This window comes from Hyla sarda, chromosome 6, assembly GCF_029499605.1.
Source record: "Hyla sarda isolate aHylSar1 chromosome 6, aHylSar1.hap1, whole genome shotgun sequence".
Classification (NCBI taxonomy): domain Eukaryota; kingdom Metazoa; phylum Chordata; class Amphibia; order Anura; family Hylidae; genus Hyla; species Hyla sarda.
The window spans coordinates 279,914,892-279,933,563 of record NC_079194.1 but is presented as its reverse complement, the minus strand read 5'-3'; the positions used below and the strand labels follow the sequence as shown (position 1 = coordinate 279,933,563).

The 18,672-nt window shown below is 40.1% G+C and overlaps 1 long non-coding RNA gene across 1 annotated transcript; it reads left to right on the top strand.

The window, feature by feature from the left end:
• Positions 1 to 2,067: 2,067 nt before the first annotated feature.
• Positions 2,068 to 17,457, top strand: LOC130277775 (uncharacterized). Its single transcript, XR_008845564.1, has 3 exons — positions 2,068 to 2,761; positions 15,205 to 15,244; positions 17,373 to 17,457. It is a non-coding gene; the product is annotated as an uncharacterized LOC130277775 (long non-coding RNA).
• Positions 17,458 to 18,672: the final 1,215 nt, after the last annotated feature.

Sequence of the window (18,672 nt, the reverse complement as noted above, 5' to 3'; positions counted from 1 at the left end):
TTTTTTTAATTTAATTTAAAAAAAAATTCTCTCCATTTTTAGTATGGACTATGTTTGGGGAACATGTTGTATTTAATCATAATGTGAAGTACTGTATACTGCAAAACAGTTTTGAGATAAAACATGTCCATGTTGGAAATGTTCAACTTCTCCCTTTTGTGAATCGAAATTTACCAATAGAAAGATTTAATATAAAAAAATTAAAAAAAATAAATAGAAAATGTGCAACAAATCAAATTACCAAAGCAAATTAAGGAAACAAAAGTAAATGTGGAGGGGATTTATCATTGGTTTTACCCTGTCTTTGTGGTGTTGATTTGTCGCACGATTTGTCTCAGTTGATGTTAAGAGACCTTTCATTGCTTTAGATGCTTTTTATAAATTTGTATACCTATAACATAGTCTGGTGTATGATTTGTCGCACAATTTATTGCAAAGCACTCAATTTGTTGCAAATCTTCACCAGTCCTGACCTGGCTGTGGACAGCCTTTTAAAATAGTCACACATTTTGGCGCAGAGGGTTAAAAAGCTGCAGAGGAGCAACCTTATAAATGGTGTACTGAAGTGTAGTTTAAAAAAAATATGCACTAACGCAATATTGATCACATGCAATGCAACATAGTGTTGTTACTAGTACAAACTGTTGTAATGAAAGCTACATAGCATGAATACTAAATTATAACACCTCCTCTTAGGATACATTAAATATCATCTTACCGTATATATATATATATATATATATATATATATATATAGATATATAACTCCAAAAAAGGAAAGCGGCACTCCAATGGCAGAAAAAAGGTGTATTTATTCACCCATCAAGTCAAATGCATTTGACTTGATGGGTGAATAAATACACCTTTTTTCTGCCATTGGAGTGCCGCTTTCCTTTTTTGGAGTTGTTTAAGAAGGGTTTGGAGTTTGAACCTGCGAAGGCTGAGCACCCGATCTGGACTTTAAGTCCCATTGTACAGTGCCGGTTCCCTCAATTTTTCTTTTTATATATATATATATATATATATATATATATATATATATATATATACTGTACTAATATACTGTAGACATGAAGGGGGGCCAACTTTATGGCATATGTCCCCCTTGTGCCAGGATTGGGAACTTTTTAGGCATATTGCACTATACTGTTATAATTGGTTCAACTTTGGCCCTGGTGGAATGGCATACCTAAATTATATATCATTTTTAATTATTGAGTTTGTTGAGTGTATTTCTATGGTTTTGCATGATAACCTGTTGCTTCTAATCTCTTAATTGCCTATATAGAGGAGTTTGTGTCTTTGTGACATGTCGAAAGTATTTTAAAATTATATATTAAAGGGGTACTCTGCCCCTGGACATCTATCTGAACTCCTCCCAGATCCATATACCGCCTCCCTGCTCGTGCTTCACGTCCTTAGGAAGCAAGATTGAAGTGTGAACAAAGAAGATGATTTGCTATACCAGACCGGGTGAGTGCTCCATTCATCTGCTTTTGTGATTGCATATTTCGCCTACATCATTCACGTGTAGCATCATTCAGCAGCAGTAAAAATTTCCAGGGGCGTAGTACCCCTTTATGTCCAGCAAGATGGGGATCAGATTTTTTTCCCCAGCACATTCCGCAGGTAGTTGTTTGCATTGAGATATGAAGAATCTGCAGGTCAAGTCAACACCTTGAACTCTTTGTCAGGTTCCTAAAATCCTTCCTCGGTATACAGTATAGAATATCACAGTAGAGTGTAGAGTCCGGCACTGCCCTTGACCAGGTAGTAACACTATTAACCTATGTGCGGCTATTTTGGGTACTCAGGTGTGGTGCAGGGTTTACTGCTGCTGGCGGTGCTACACGTGAATGATGTAGGCGAAATATGCAATCACAAAAGCAGATGAATGGAGCACTCACCCGGTCTGGTATAGCAAATCATCTTCTTTGTTCACACTTCAATCTTGCTTCCTAAGGAGGTGAAGCACGAGCAGGGAGGCGGTAGATGGATCTGGGAGGAGTTCAGAAGCCGGGCTCCCCCCAGATCCTTCTACCGTGTCATGACCGGTGCTCCGGCCAGTCCCTCCGGCACTGTGCGCTCTCCTCCTCTGGCTGCGGGCAGCTCCGGGATTCGCAACACGGGATGCTGCTGTATGCGAATCCTGGGCATCTTCTCACCTTCCTCATCTGTCGGCTTCTCTGCCTATGCACATGCCGGGTGCGCACGTTCCCGTCCCCTAGGGCGCACGAGCACTGGCACTCTGCATCTTAAAGGGCCAGTGCGCCCTTGATTGGTCTGCTGCTGCCGGACCTTATGAATTGCTGCACCTTCCTTTTCCAGCTGCCAGATCTTTGTGAGCCTCTGAGAAAGCGTTTCCTGTGTATAGCCTACTGTGTTCCAGACCTCCTTGCTAGTGAACTGACTTTGCTCCTTTGCCGCCTGCCTACTGAGCTTTGCTTTGTCCTGACTACGCCTATTATCTTCTGTGCTGAGTTACATTTGGGCAACCTGTGTGGACGGATCGTGCCAGGGGTTGCGACCTGGGTGCCGCCTGCTGCAGCAAGACCTTCCCGCTTTGCGGTGGGTTCTGGTGAAAACCAGCGGCACCTTAGACTCCGCTCCCTGGTACTGTTCAATCCTTATCCACACAGGTCAGCGGATCCACTACTCTCAGACGTTGATAGTAACATACTGCCTCCCTGCTTGTGCTTCATGTCCTTATGAAGCAAGATTGAAGTGTGAACACAGAAGATGATCTGCTATACTGGACCGGGTGAGTGTTCCGTTCATCTGCTTTTGTGATTGCAGTTTGTACAGTATCTTTTAAAAGACATATCTGCTATTGAAGGGTTTTACTTGGTCTGCAATAATGTTTAGGTAGGTTCAAGTGTCAATATAACATCCATAGGAATGCTAGCACCCAAGCATTCCCAGAGCTACCTCCTTCAGCCCACCTTCTTCCCATAGGACATCCTGGTGTCATCTCTTTACTGGGTAAGAAACATGGACACATGATGCACAGGAAAACATGATTCATCATACCAGACTGCCTTCCTCCATTGTTACAGTTATGATGCTCTCGTTCCCCTTATAGACACTTTCAGCAGTGGACTTGGTCAGCATGGGAGCCCTGACTGGTTTGATACTATACACGATATCTACATATATATATATATATATATATATATATATATATATATATATACATGAGATGCCTGGTTCTCCAGCTGCCTGCACTGTACCTGTATACAGTATTTGTGAGAGAAGTCTTCACCTTGCTGCACCAGTTGTTATAGCGCTGTGTGCACATGTCATGGTGTAGCTATGTGTGAGCGCTGACGGCTGGCACGGTCTCAGCAACAGCTGGTATAGTAATATACATGACAGAGCAGCTGGTGTCCCTTTCTTGACGTTCTTGCTTGGGGGGAGGTTACAGATGACAGATACATAAGCTGCGACACTGATCTCTATCCTAGAGGGACAGTCTCACATACTTTCCTCTGTCTCCTTCCATATCGCTGACCTTCCTTTTCTCACATGCTCTCCTTTTTTTCCTCTTTCCTGTCTCCCGTTCGCTCTCTTTTTCACGTACCCTCTCACTCTATTATTATTCTCACTCTGCTGTGTGGGGGCGAAAATGACCTGAAATTAACATAATTATAGAAGACACCCAGAGAGAGAGACTGAAAGAAAGAGAGTGGGTGGGAACGAGAGACAGTCAGGGAATACGAAAGTGGGAAAAAAGAGGCATATGGTGAAAATAAGACTAAGATGAAGCGGCAGATATGCTGCGGTGAGGTGTGGGCATAGTCATATTTACCATACATTAGCCAGGAGAAGTAATGGAGGTTTTTATGATAATGGTTGCATTACTCATAATTATACTCCAGGAAGTCAACTACATTGGCTGATGGGTCCATAGATGACACTAAAAGCTTCTACATTTATTACAAATTCAAAGATCTGACTCATCATGGAAATAATATGAAATATTAAGAAAAAAAACTAAATACATAGTGGAAATAAAACAATCGGACATGGAGCTGGATATTTATTATTATTTGTATACTACACTGTTTATGTGGCAGAACAGTGATCTGTGCCTATACGATATGAAGGTAGCAGTGTGATTCAGCACACAGGGAGACAGTATTACCTGTGCCTCTGTTATTTACATGTACAGAAAGGAATTAGAACTAGTAGTATCAGTATTTACATCATTTACAGGGAAAGACAGTATTATCTGTGCATACATATGTTACAGGAAAGAACAGGAAGACAGTACTATCTGTGCTTACATATGTTACAGGAAAGAACAGGAAGACAGTACTATCTGTGCTTACATATGTTACAGGAAAGAACAGGAAGACAGTACGATCTGTGCTTACATATGTTACAGGAAAGAACAGGAAGACAGTACTATCTGTGCTTACATATGTTACAGGAAAGAACAGGAAGACAGTACTATCTGTGCTTACATATGTTACAGGAAAGAACAGGAAGACAGTACGATCTGTGCTTACATATGTTACAGGAAAGAACAGGAAGACAGTACTATCTGTGCTTACATATGTTACAGGAAAGAACAGGAAGACAGTACTATCTGTGCTGACATATGTTACAGGAAAGAACAGGAAGACAGTACTATCTGTGTTTACATATGTTACAGGAAAGAACAAGAAGACAGTACTATCTTTATTTACATATGTTACAGGAAAGAACAGGAAGACAGTACTATCTGTGTTTATGTATGTTACAGGAAAGAACAGGAAGACAGTACTATCTGTGCTTACATATGTTAGAGGAAAGAACAGGAAGACAGTACTATCTGTGTTTATGTATGTTACAGGAAAGAACAGGAAGACAGTACTATCTGTGCTTACGTATGTTACAGGAGGCAACAGAGAAACATATACAGACAGAAACTTGAACAAGTACTATCAGTGTCTACATTATTTACAGGAAGAGACAGAATGGCAGCACTATTAGTGCCTGCATAATTTACAGGCAAAGGCATGTAGGAAGCATGATCAGTGGTTACACCATTTACAGGGAAAGACAGTACTATCTGTGCTTACATATTTTATAGGAAGCAACAGGAAGAGAGAAAGGGAAAGAAAGTAGTATCGGTGCCAAAAATACAGGCAGGAACTAGAATTAGTATTATCAGTGCTTACATTATTTACAAGGAGAAACATTTTGGCAGCACTATTAGTGGTTACATCATTTAAAGGGAAATGCATTACTGTTGGCGCCTATATTATTTACAGGGATAGACATGTAGGCAATCAGTACAGAAAGACAGTAGTAACTGTGCTTGCAGGGAGCAATTGAGAAAGTCAGTAATATTTGTGCCTACAGCATTTACAGACATGAAGGCAGCACTCTTAGTTCCTGCATTATTTACAGTAAAATACAGTAGTTTCCATTCTTACATATTTTACTGGGGCAACCGGGAGACCGTTTTATTTGTTATTCACAGATACAGACATAAACTAGAACTAGTACTATCAGTGCCTACATTATTTACAGGAAAAGACAGCAATATCTGTGCTTACCTCTGTTAGAAGGCCCAAGAGGGAGACAATACTATGCTTGCTTACATATGCTATGGGGAACAACAAGAAGACAATACTATTTGTGCGTACAGCCTTTTTGTGAAAAAACATTTTTATACATCTTTTTTTGCTTTATTTTTCTAAACAGCTTTTGTGTTGTTATATTTTTGCCCAGGTTTTACTTTAGATTTCATAATTAAATACATTTTTTTTTCCATAGACTTCTCTATAGGACTTGGAAATGCCATAAAAAAAACACAAAACTATGTGAAGAAGCCTTTACATGGATAGAGTCACGGGCAGTACTACAGTGGGGCAAAAAAAGTATTTAGTCAGCCACCAATTGTGCAAGTTCTCCCACTTAAAAAGATGAGAGACATAATGAGAAAAATAATCCACAAAATCGCATTGTCTGATTTTTAAAGAATTTATTTGCAAATTATGGTGGAAATTAAGTATTTGGTCATCAACAAAAGTTCATCTCAATACTTTGTTATATACCCTTTGTTGGCAATGACAGAGGTCAAATGCTTTCTGTAAGTCTTCACACGGTTTTCACACACACTGTTGCTGGTATTTTGGCCCATTTCTCCATGCAGATCTCCTCTAGAGCAGTGATGTTTTGGGGCTGTCGCTGGGCAACACGGACTTTCAACTCCCTCCAAAGGTTTTCTATGGGGTTGAGATCTGGAGACTGGCTAGCCACTCCAGAACCTTGAAATGCTTCTTACGAAGCCACTCCTTCGTTGCCTGGGCGATGTGTTTGGGATCATTGTCATGCTGAAAGACCCAGCCACGTTTCATCTTCAATGCCCTTGCTTTTGGAAGGAGGTTCTCACTCAAAATCTCACGATACATGGCCCCAGGAGCATAACTATAGGGGGTGCAGAGGTAGCAATCGCATCAGGGCCCTGGTGCCTGAGAGGGCCCCAAAGCACATCTGCCCCACAAGAGACCAGTATTACAATTGGCCCATGGGGCCCTGTTGCAGAATTTGCATCGGGGCCCAGAAGTTACAAGTTACTCCTCCGCATTGCCCCATTCATTCTTTTCTTTACACGGATCAGTCGTCATGGTCCCTAAGCAGAAAAACAGCCCCAAAGCTTGCCCAAACAGCCCCTATGCTTCACAGTAGGTATGGTGTTCTTTGGATGCAACTCAGCATTCTTTCTCCTCCAAACACGACGAGTTGAGTTTTTACCAAAAAGTTCTTGTAATTTCCGTTTGTTTTTGTATTTTTCTGTTTAGGTGTGCATTCACACACTAGTTTGTTCTGAGAAGTTTGCAATTCTCTTTGGATATGGAATAGTTGATGCTCTGAACCAATGAGAACTCGTTTTTTTTTTTTTTTACCAGAGTTCTCAAGCCCAGCTTTCTGACACTGGGCTGTACAGTGCGACCTGAAATCTGTTAGTAATCCTCAGATTTCATGATGCCTTGCACACATTCAAGGCACCAAGTGCCAGAGGCAGCAAAACAACCCCAAAACATCGTTGAACCTCCACCATATTTCACTGTAGGTACTGTATTCTTTTCTTTGTATTCCTCATTCCATTTTTGGTAAAAAGTACAATCATGTGCTTTACCAAAAAGCTCTATCTTGGTCTCATCTGTCCACAAGATGTTTTCCCAGAAGGATTTCGGCTTACTCAAGTTCATTTTGGCAAAATGTAGTCTTACTTTTTTTTATGTCTCTGTGTCAGCAGTGGGGTCCTCATGGGTCTCCTGCCATAGCGTTTAATTTCATTTAAATGTCGACGGATAGTTCGCGCTGACATTGATGCTCCCTTAGACTGCAGGATAGCTTGAATATCTTTGGAACTTGTTTGGGGCTGCTTATTCACCATCCGGACTATCCTGCGTTGACACCTTTCATCAATTAATCTCTTCCGTCCAAACCCAGGGAGATAAGCTACAGTGCCATGGGTTGCAAACTTCTTGATAATGTTGCGCACTGTGGACAAAGGCAAATCTAGATCTCTGGAGATGGACTTGTAACCTTGAGATTGTTGATATTTTTCCACAATTTTGGTTCTCAAGTCCTTAGACAGTTCTCTTCTCTTCTTTCTGTTGTCCATGCTTAGTGTGGCACACACAGACACACAATGCAAATACTAAGTGGACTTCTCTCCTTTTTATCTGCTTTCAGTTGTGATTTTTATATTGCCCACACCTGTTACTTGCCCCAGGTGAGTTTAAAGGAGCATCACATGCTTGAAACAATCTTATTTTTCCACAATTTTGAAAGGGTGCCAATAATTTTGTCTAGCCCATTTTTGGAGTTTAGTGTGACCTTATGTCCAATTTGCTTTTTTCCCCTCCCTTTTTTGGTTTAGTTCCAATACACACAAAGGGAATAAACATGTGTATAGCAAAACATGTGTTACTGCAATCTTTTTCTGTGAATAATACTTTCAGGGGTGCTAACATTTACGGCCATGACTGTACACTTCCATGTCTGCTGAGCTTGTATTTATCTTGTGATATTATCTGAGTTTTAGCCATGGTTAAATAGTCTTGTTTATATAGCTTTTAGTCTGCTTGGTTTTATAGGACATCTGACGATTTTTAGAATTATGTATGTTCCTTCTGCTTAGTCTGTGTTCACACTGTGTTAGTCTTGCCTTACCTGTGCTTTGTATGTTATAATTCCTGCTTGGTATCCTGGAGTCTATTCAGACTCATCCGGATCTGGTCTAGTGTTTAGTGTTCCATGTTTTATATTTCTGTTTCCTACTAGGTCAGCATCCTGGTCATACGGGGGAGTGTGCCCGCTGGCTAATAGTCTATTTGGCTTTATAATGCTGTCTACTGCTTTTGTGGAGTGGGTTGTTTTTTGTTTCTGGTCTGTGTCCCAGTGTGAACAGTGTCCTAGGTTCCTGATCAGTTTAGTGTTTTTCATTCAGTTCTTCCGTCCATCCCCTGCATCTCCTGGATTTTGTTGGATACCTGTTCCATACCTAGTCTTGTTCATTTTATCATGTCTGCCGTTTATCTGGATTCCGGTTTAAGAACTCTTTGTTAGTACACTATATTCTGCCCTGTATAATTATATTATGTCTGGTTTTTGGTAGTTATTCTGTTTCTGTTTCTGGCCTGTGACCTACCATGTTTATAATTTGCTTTTACGCCACTGCACTTTAGTGCAGGGAGGGACTGGCTCCAAGTTTTCGATCCACCGTTTAGGGTTGCTGGGCAAGTAGGCAGGGAGAGTGTTTCTAGGGTCAGTTTAAGGCTCACTCTCCCTGTCCATCCCCAGTCATGACAGTTCTACTTTGGTTTCATCTGACCATATGACATTCTCCCAATACTGTTCTGGATCATCCAAATGCAATCTAGCAAACATTAGATGGGCCCCGACACGTACTGGCTTAAGCAGGGGTACACTTCTGGCACTGCACGATTTGAGTCCCTGGCGGCGTAGTGTGTTACAGATGGTAGCCTTTGTTACTATAGTCCCAGCTCTCTGTGGGCATTCACTAGGTCCTCCCGTGTGGTGCTGGGATTTTTGCTCACCGTTCTTGTGAACATTTTGACCCCACGGGGTAAGATTTTGCGTGGAGCCCCAGATCGAGGGAGATTATCAGTGGTCTTGTATGTCTTCCATTTTCTAATAATTGCTCCCACTGTTTATTTCTTCACACTAAGCTGCTTGCCTGTTGCAGATTCAGTCTTCCCAGCCTGGTGCAGGTCTACAATTTTGTTTCCGGTGTCCTTCAACAGCTCTTTGGTCTTGGCCTTAGTGGAGTTTGGAGTGTGACTGTTTGAGGTTGTGGACAGGTGTCTTTTATACTGATAACAAGTTCAAACAGGAGCCATTAATACAGGTAACAAGTGGAGGACAGAGGAGACTCTTAAAGAAGAAGTTACAGGTCTGTGAGAGACAGAAATCTTGCTTGTTTGTAGGTGACCAAATACTTATTTTCCACCATAATTTGCAAATACATTCTTTAAAAATCAGAAAATGTGATTTTATTTTTTTCTCATTCTGTCTCTCATAGTTGAGGTATACCTATGATGAAAATTGCAGGCGCCTCTCATCTTTTTAAGTGGGAGAACTTGCACAATTGGTGGCAAACTTAAAGGGGTTCTCCGGTGCTTAGACATCTTATCCCCTATCCAAAGGATAGGGGATAAGATGCCTGATCGTGGGAGTCCCGCCGCTGGGGACCCCCTACATTGAGTGGCGGAGCGTGACATCACACAGGGACGGAGGCGTGACGTCACACGCCGTCGGCCCTGTGGTCGCCGGTAATCAGACCCGGAGCAAACGCGCTCCGGGGACTGATTACAAACGGGGTGCCGCATGCAAGATCACGGGCTCCCCAGCGGCGGGACTCCCGTAATCAGGCATCTTATCCCCTATCCTTTGGATAGGGGATAAGATGTCTAAGCACTGGAGTACCCCTTTAATACTTTTTCCCCCCACTGTATTTCTATGTTACATACAGCAGTGGTCTTAAACTGTGGCCCTCCAGATGTTGCAGAACTTCAACTCCCAGCATGCCAGGACAGCCGAAATCATTGCATGACCTTTTTTTTTAATGTTTATAAGAAAAACACGCTAATTGGCTCTTTTGGCATGTTTTCATTCCTTATTGGCGTTTTTTGGCTGACTGGCAGTTTTCCAAAACTGCAGCATGCTATGACTATGGCGTTTAATTTTTTCTGAAAATTTTGGCGCTTTTTTTTAATCCTCCAGACTTCTATGGGAGAAACAAAGAAAAATGTGGGTTTAACACTAACAGACAGACATTTAAATTTTTTCTTTTGTATAGCTGTATGGAACCTCAATTACTCTTTTGGAGTAAACGTATTGTATTAAGTAAGTTTTATGAACTTTTTTGTGGGGGAGGATGGAGAAGAAAATATCAAATCTAGCCATTCTGAAATATTTTTGGGCTTTTTTTTATATATTTTTTTGTTAACTATATACAGTAAAAAAGTTGTTCTTTTTATTTGGTTTATTTAGTAAATTTTTCTGTAAAACCATTGACCGCAGCATCTAAGGGGGTAATGTAACTGTTCTCAATGACTGCAAATACACCTTTTTATAGCACTCAGTGGTCATTGCATATGGAGTATGGCAGTAAGCTGTAAAAGCAATTAAAAACGAAAACAAAAAATGTCCCTCCGCCCCATATAATACGGGCCTCTTCTGCCTTAATATAGTACAGGCCCATCTGCCCCCATATAATACAGGCCCCCTCTGCCTTAATCCCTTAAGGACATGCACTGTAAAGGTACAACACTGCTTAGTGCTACTTAGCGCACATCGCCGTACATTTACGGATCAGCTGTGATGCGAGTGCAGCAGCTGTGCTCGCTTCTTTCGTGGCGGGTCCCAGTGGCTGTCAGCAGCCGCGGACCCGCTGGTAATGGCGGACATCAGCGATTACGCTGATGTCTGCCGTTAACCCCTCAGATGCCGTAATCATTACATGCCGCGGGGATCAGATCAGCCAAGATGGCGGACGGAGGTCCCCTTACCTGCCTCCATCCATCTCCCAGGGTCTTCTGCACTGATCTGCCTTCTAGCAGACCAGAGCAGAAGATCGTCGATAATACTGATCAGTGCTATGCCCTATGTTTAGCACTGAACAGTATTAGCAATCTGATGATTCCTATAAATAGTCCCCTATGGGGATATAAAAAGTGTAAAATAAATGTAAAAAAAAGTTTAAAGAAAACGTGAAAAAAAATGTGAAATAGTCCCTCCCACAATAAAGTTTTAAATCACCCATTTTCCCTATATTTTAACAAAAAAGCTTAAAAAATTCTAAATAATAAGCATATTTGGTATCGTCGCGTGCATAAATGTGCGAACTATTAAAAAATCCCCTGCGGCAAACGGAGTAAATGTGAAAAAAAAAAGCTTTTTTGTCACATCAAACTGCAAAATTTTTTTTTATAAAAAGCGACCAAAAAGTCACATATATGCAAATGTTGAACTAAAACAAACTACAGATCATGGCGCAAAAAATTAGCCCTCACACATCCCTGAATACGCAAAAATAAAAAAGTTAGAGGTGGTCAAAATAGGGCAATTTTAAACATACTGATTTTGTAAAAAAAGTTTGAGATTTTTTAAAAGCAGTACAATAATAGAAATGTATGAAACATGGATATCATTTTAATCGCATTGACCCAGAGAGTAAAGAAAACATGTAAATTTTACTGTATAGTGTACAGCGTGAAATTTTTTTGGGTTTACCATACATTGTAGAGTAAAATGAGTGATGTAATTACAAAGTACAACTGGCAACACAAAAAAACAAGCCCTCATATGGGCCTGTAAATGGAAATATAAATGAATTATGGATTTTAGAAGGAGAAAAGAGGAGCGAGGAGGAAAAAACAAAAATGCAAAAATAAAATTGGCTGTGTCCTTAAAGGGGTACTCCGGTGTAAAACTTTTTTTTATTTTTATTTTTAAATGAGCTGGTGCCAGAAAGTTAAACAGATTTGCAAATTACTTCTATTTCAAAATCTTAATCCTTCCAGAACTTATTAGCAGCTGTATGCTACAGAGGAAATTCTTTTATTTTTGAATTTCTTTTTTGTCTTGTCCACAGTGCTCTCTGCTGACACCTCTGTCCGTGTCAGGAACTGTCCAGAGCAGCATAGGTTTGCTATGGGGATTTTCTCCTGCTCTAGACAGTTCCTAAAATGGGCATTAGGTGTCAGCAGAGAGCACTGTGGACAAGACAAAAAAGAAATTCAAAAATAAAATAATTTCCTCTGTAGCATACAGCTACTAATAAGTACTGGAAGGACAAATATTTTTTAATAGAAGTAATTTACAAATCTGTTTAACTTTATGGCACCAGTTGATTTAAAAAAAAAAATTCCACCGGAGTACCCCTTTAACCTCTTAAAGACACAGGGCAAACCTTTACGCCCTGCGCCCGGTCCAGGTATATAACGCGGGGTCATGCCGTGACCCCGCATCATACTGGGTCGGTCCCGGCAGCTAATGATAGCCAGGACCCTGGGCTAAAAGCATGCGGCACCGATTGTTGTGCCGCGCGCTATTAACCTTTTAGATGCGGCGATCAAAGTTGATCGCCGCGTCTAAAATGAAAGTGAAAGCTTCCCGGCAGCTCAGTCGGGCTGATCGGGACCATTGCGATAAAATCGCAATGTCCCGAACAGCTAGCACGCGAGTGGAGGTCCCCTCACCTGTCTCCGTCATGTCTGATCGACAATTGATTGCTCCAAGCCTGAAATTCAGGCTTGAGCAATCGACCACCTATAACACTGATCAATGCAAAGCTATGGCTTTTCAGTGAACAGTGTAAAAGATCAGTGTGTGCAGTGTTATAGCCCCCTATAAAGTTAATAAAGGTCATTTAACCCCTTCCCTATTAAAAGTTTGAATCACCCCCCTTTTCCCATAAAAAAAAAAGTGTAAATAAAATTTCAAATAAACATATGTGGTATATCATTAAAGGGGTGCTCCGGTGAAAACCTTTTTTCTTTTAAATCAACTGGTGGCAGAAAGTTAAACATATTTGTAAATTACTTCTATTAAAAAATCTTAATCCTTTCAGTACTTATTAGCTGCTGAATGCTACAGAGGAAATTCCTTTCTTTTTGGAACACTGATGACATCACGAACACAGTGCTCTCTGCTGACATCTCTGTCCATTTTAGCAACCATGCATAGCAGATGTATGTGAAGGGCATCATGGTGGCTCAGTGGTTAGCACTGCTGCCTAGCAGTGCTGGGTACTTGGGTTCAGATCCCACTAAGGACAACAATACATAAAGCATTATTATTATTATTATAATGTCAGCAGAGAGAACTGTGGTGGTGATGTCATCAGAGAGCATTCCAAAAAGAAAAGAATTTCCTCTGTAGTATTCAGCAGCTAATAAGTACAGGAAGGATTAAGATTTTTTAATAGAAGTAATTTACAAATATGTTTAACTTTCTGCCACCAGTTGATTTAAAAGAAAAAAGGTTTTCACCGGAGTACCCCTTTAATTAAACCGTACGCGCAAAAAAATTCCAAAGTCCAAAATTGCGTTTTTTGGTCACTTTTTATTTCATGAAAAAATGAATAAAAAGCGATCAAAAAGTCTTATCAATACATCAATGGTACCGATCAAAACTTCAGATCGTAGTGCAAAAAAAATTAACCCTCATACCACCCCGTACGCGGAAAAATAAAAAAGTTATAGGGGTCAGAAGATGAGAATTTTTAACGTATACATTTTCCTGCATGTAGTTATGATTTTTTTCAGAAGTACGACAAAATCAAACCTATATAAGGCAGGGTTCACATCACGTTTTCTCCCATATGGGAGCGCATACGGCAGGGGGGAGCTAAAACCTTGCGCTCCCATATGCCTTCGTATGCGCTCCCATATGTCATTCATTTCAATGAGCCGGCCGGAGTGAAACGTTCGCGGATCTGCATTCAGCCAGATGCACTGTATCCAGAGAAAAAGAAAGATCGATCCCGAAATGTAGAAACAGAATCCAGCTTATTTGAAGGGACACGGTAAAATAAGGTACAGCAACCTTCAGTATATCATCAAACACGTTTCAGGCACATGCACGCCCTTCATCAGTGATTCCTGCCCCCTGTGCAGGTGTCCATTAAATAATGCCTGGGAAGAGAAGGGGTGAAACCTCAATTTTAAATATATATTTATATATTTAAATAGAACTTCTGGAAAGGAATCGGTACTGTGTTGTGGATTCCAGGTCCAGGTGGGTGCTCTGCTGCTGGGGACAGGACTCAATGTCCCATGAACTTCACATCCAAAAAGAAAAAGAATGTGTATTTGCTGCCAATGATCTGCAGAGAAAGGAAAGATGTCACGTGCGCTACAGTTCACTGCAAACTCCGATATCAATTGTTCTGTAGAGAAACATCATCCTACACAGCATTGTCTTCATGCTAGAACATTGTATGATGCTAAAACACAATGACTAATAGATGACTGCATCTATATATATATATATATATATATATATATATATATATATATACAAAAAGAAAAAGAAGCGGCACTCGGTGGCAGCATTAAAAATAGCGTGGTTTATTCACCCATTGTGATACAGTGCTATGTTTCGGTCTTCACAATGAGACCTTTCTCGAGGCTTGAGAAACGTCTCATTGTGAAGACCGTAACGTAGCACTGTATCACAATGGGTAAATAAACCACGTTATTTTTTATGCTACCCCTGTCTCTGTGTCAGCAGTGGGGTCCTCCTGGGACTCCTGATATAGCGTTTCATTTCATTTAAATTAAGACGGATAGTTCGCAATGACACTGATGCTCCCTGAACCTGCAGGACAGCTTGAATATCTTTGGAACTTGTTTGGGGCTGCTTATCCACCATCTGGACTATCCTGCGTTGACTTTCATCAATTTTTCTCTTCTTTCCATGCCCAGGGAGATTAGCTACATTGCCATGGGTTGCAAACTTCTTGATAATGTTGCGCACTGTGTACAAAGGCAAATCTAGATCTCTGGAGATGGACTTGTAACCTTGAGATTGTTGATATTTTCCCACAAATTTTGGTTCTCAAGTCCTCAGACAGTTCTTTTCTCCTCTTTCTGTTGTCCATGCTTAGTGTGGCACACACAGACACACAATGCAAAGACTAAGTAAACTTCTCTCCTTTTTATCTGCTTTCAGGTGTGATTTTTATATTGCCCACACCTGTTACTTGCCCAAGGTGAGTTTTAAGGACCCCGGCATCTGGTTCACTTTGACTTACTCTACAGAGACAGTGAGTTTTCTGGACGTTCTTGTGACGTTACATGATGGACGATTAACTACTGATCTTTTTCCAAACGAGACTGATTGCAATACATTGTTAAAATTTGACAGCTGCTATCCCAGACCCATGGTGAACTCCTTGCCCTTTAGCCAGATGCTGAGGGCAAGGAGGATCATGAATACCGCTGATAAGCTAGAGAGAGCACTAAACAAAATGGTGAAGAATTTCAGGGAGAGAGGCTATCCGACAGACAACGGACTAGGGTAAATGGTCAGGGGATTGACAGTACGCAGGATACCACATGAGAGTTCATGTATCTCGTTCGTTTCCACATAAAATGACCTCTCCCCTACATAGGGAGACCAATACGCAGATTTAGGCATTTATTGGGGGATACAGTCATGTTCCTGAATTTTTGTCCCCCCCTGTCGTATAGGCGTCCAACCAATCTGAAAGACAAGCTTGTAAAAGCAGATATCACTTTAAAAAGTGGTGATTAGCAACGCTGTCTCACAGAATCAAAAAAAGGTAGCTTTCCATGTAGAACAGTACCCTTCATGTGTAAACTGTGGACGGATTTGTAAAGGGAGTGAATTTACACATCCCTCCACAGGAAAGAGTTACCCCATTAACCCCTTAAGGACTCAGCGTTTTTCCGTTTTTGCATTTTCATTTTTTCATCACCTTCTAAAAATCATAACGCTTTCAATTTTGCACCTAAAAATCCATATTATGGCTTATTTTTTGCGCCACCAATTCTAATTTGTTGTGACATTAGTCATTTTACCAAAAAATCCATGGCGAAATGGAAAAAAAATTCATTGTGCAACAAAATTGAAGAAAAAATTTCATTTTGTAACTTTTGGGGGCTTCCGTTTCTACGCAGTACATTTTTCGGTAAAAACGACACCTTATCTTTATTCTGTAGGTCCATACTGTTAAAATGATACCCTACTTATATAGGTTTGATTTTGTCGTACATCTGAAAAAAATCATAACTACATGCAGGAATATTTATATTAGCCTGTTATTAGGGCTCAATTTTTGTGCCGTGATCTGAAGTTTTTAGCGGTATCATTTTTGTATTGATCGGACATTTTGATCGCTTTTATTCATTTTTTCATGATATAAAAAGTGACCAAAAATATGCTATTTTGGACTTTGTAATTTTTTGCGCGTACGCCATTGAACGTGCGGTTTAATTAATGATATATTTTAGTTCGGACATTTACACACGCGGCGATACCACATATGTTTATTTTTTATTTTTATTTACACAGTTTTTTTTATGGGAAAAGGGGGGTGATTCAAACTTTTATTAGGGAAGGGGTTAAATAACCTTTATTAACTTTTTTTCCCACTTTTTTTTTGCAGTGCTATAGCTCCCATAGGGACTATAACACTGCACACACTGATCTCCTATGCTGATCCCTACAAAGCCATAGCTTTGCATGGATCAGCGTTCTAGGGGCTTGATTGCTCAAGCCTGAAGCTCAGTCTTGGAGCAATCAAACGCCGATCGCATGCAACGGAGCAAGGTAAGGGGGTCTCCGCTCGCGTCCCAGCTGATCGAGACATCGTGATTTTATCATGATAGTCCCGATCAGCCCGACTGTGCTCCAACTCCTCCTTTGTTATCTATGTGCTTTGGTGCCCATGTGTCTCCTCTATGTGGGGGAGACCACATGGGACCTTAAGATTAGGCAAAATCAACATAGATACATCATTCGTAAAAAGAAAATGGATCTCCCAGTATTCAAACATTTTACTGAGATGGGACATGGAGAGAAGGAACGTAGGTTCATGGTGGTGGACCATATCCCTCAGATGAAACATGGAGGAGACAGACAGGGCAAACTAAAAAGACTAGAACTAGAATGGATCTTTAGTTTAAACTCACTGAAACCGTTTGGTTTAAATGTTGAATTTAAGACCCCAAATAGAGTGACAGGAAGGTGAGATCTATCCGGGATAGCCAGAATCGGGTATACAGAAGTGTCAATATACTGAAGTACAAATGTGTAATTATTCATATATATAGTAAATGTATGATAAGTAATTGTCTGCCTCTTTTTTCTTGCAGTTACATGATGGGAGAAGTTCTTCACTCACCAGTACATTCACCTTATCGGCACTTAACATATTTACTGAATAAAGTATTACATTTAGTTGCTTCTATGTTTTATTGGGTGCCATGTGACGGATGCATGGGAACCATAGCAGTATATAAGGGTTAATCAGAGTTTAGGGTTTTCATTTATTCATTCATTTATTTATTTATTTATTTTTCTTTATGTTTATATATTTTTTTTTTAACTTTTCTTCTTTATATTTTTAATTTTTAATGAAACATTTTTTATTGTGTATTTTTTTTATTATTATTACAATTTTTTTCTTTTTTTCATATTTATTACTTTAATCTAGTTTATTGGTTATAGAATAGTATATATTTACCTATAGGACATGGTCAGAAATCATTTGGTCCATTCATGATGCATGGTGTGTGTGCCCCTTTAATGACCGTGACGGTCTGTTCAGACAATGGATACCACCTGACTGGTGGATTCCCCGGGTTCCGTGCTCAGTTGTTCCGGCAGCTGGACACTTTAGTGTGTCTGACTGCAGGATCGAAATACCGAATGTCATATAATTGTGGGGGGGGGGTGCCTGTGCCTGAGTATTGTGATGGGACCAGTGTAATATGGCTTTATTTTGATCTATGTCCTCATATTGTTTGAGCTATATGCCATTACTAAATATTATTCTGCCCTTATTGCAAACGCACAGTGATGTCATCATTAGGATAGAGTTTCTCCCTGTACTTGTCTGACACTGCCATATCTATCTATCTCATTACTATCTATCTCATATGTATCTATCTATCTATCTCATATCTATCTATCTATCTATCTATCTCATATCTCATATCTATCTCTCTATCTATCTTATATCTATCTCATATCTATCTATCTATCTATCTATCTATCTTGTATCTATCTCATATCTATCTATCTATCTCATATCTCTCTATCTCATATCTATCTATCTATCTATATCATATCTATCTATCTATATCAAATCTATCTATCTCATATCTCTCTATCTCATATCTATCTATCTATATCATATCTATCTATCATCTATCTTAGTGTTGCTCGCGAATATTCGCAATGCAAATTTTATTCGTGAATATCGCATATTCGCGAATTCACGAATATTCGCGAATATAGCACTATATATTCGTAATTACGAATATTCTTTTTTTTTTTTTCACAGTACACATCGCAGTGATCACCCCTCTCTGCTTCCAGCTTGTGTGGTGTAAAGAAGGCTCTAATACTACTGTGTGAGACTGACGTGCAAATTTCGGCATATGCGAATAT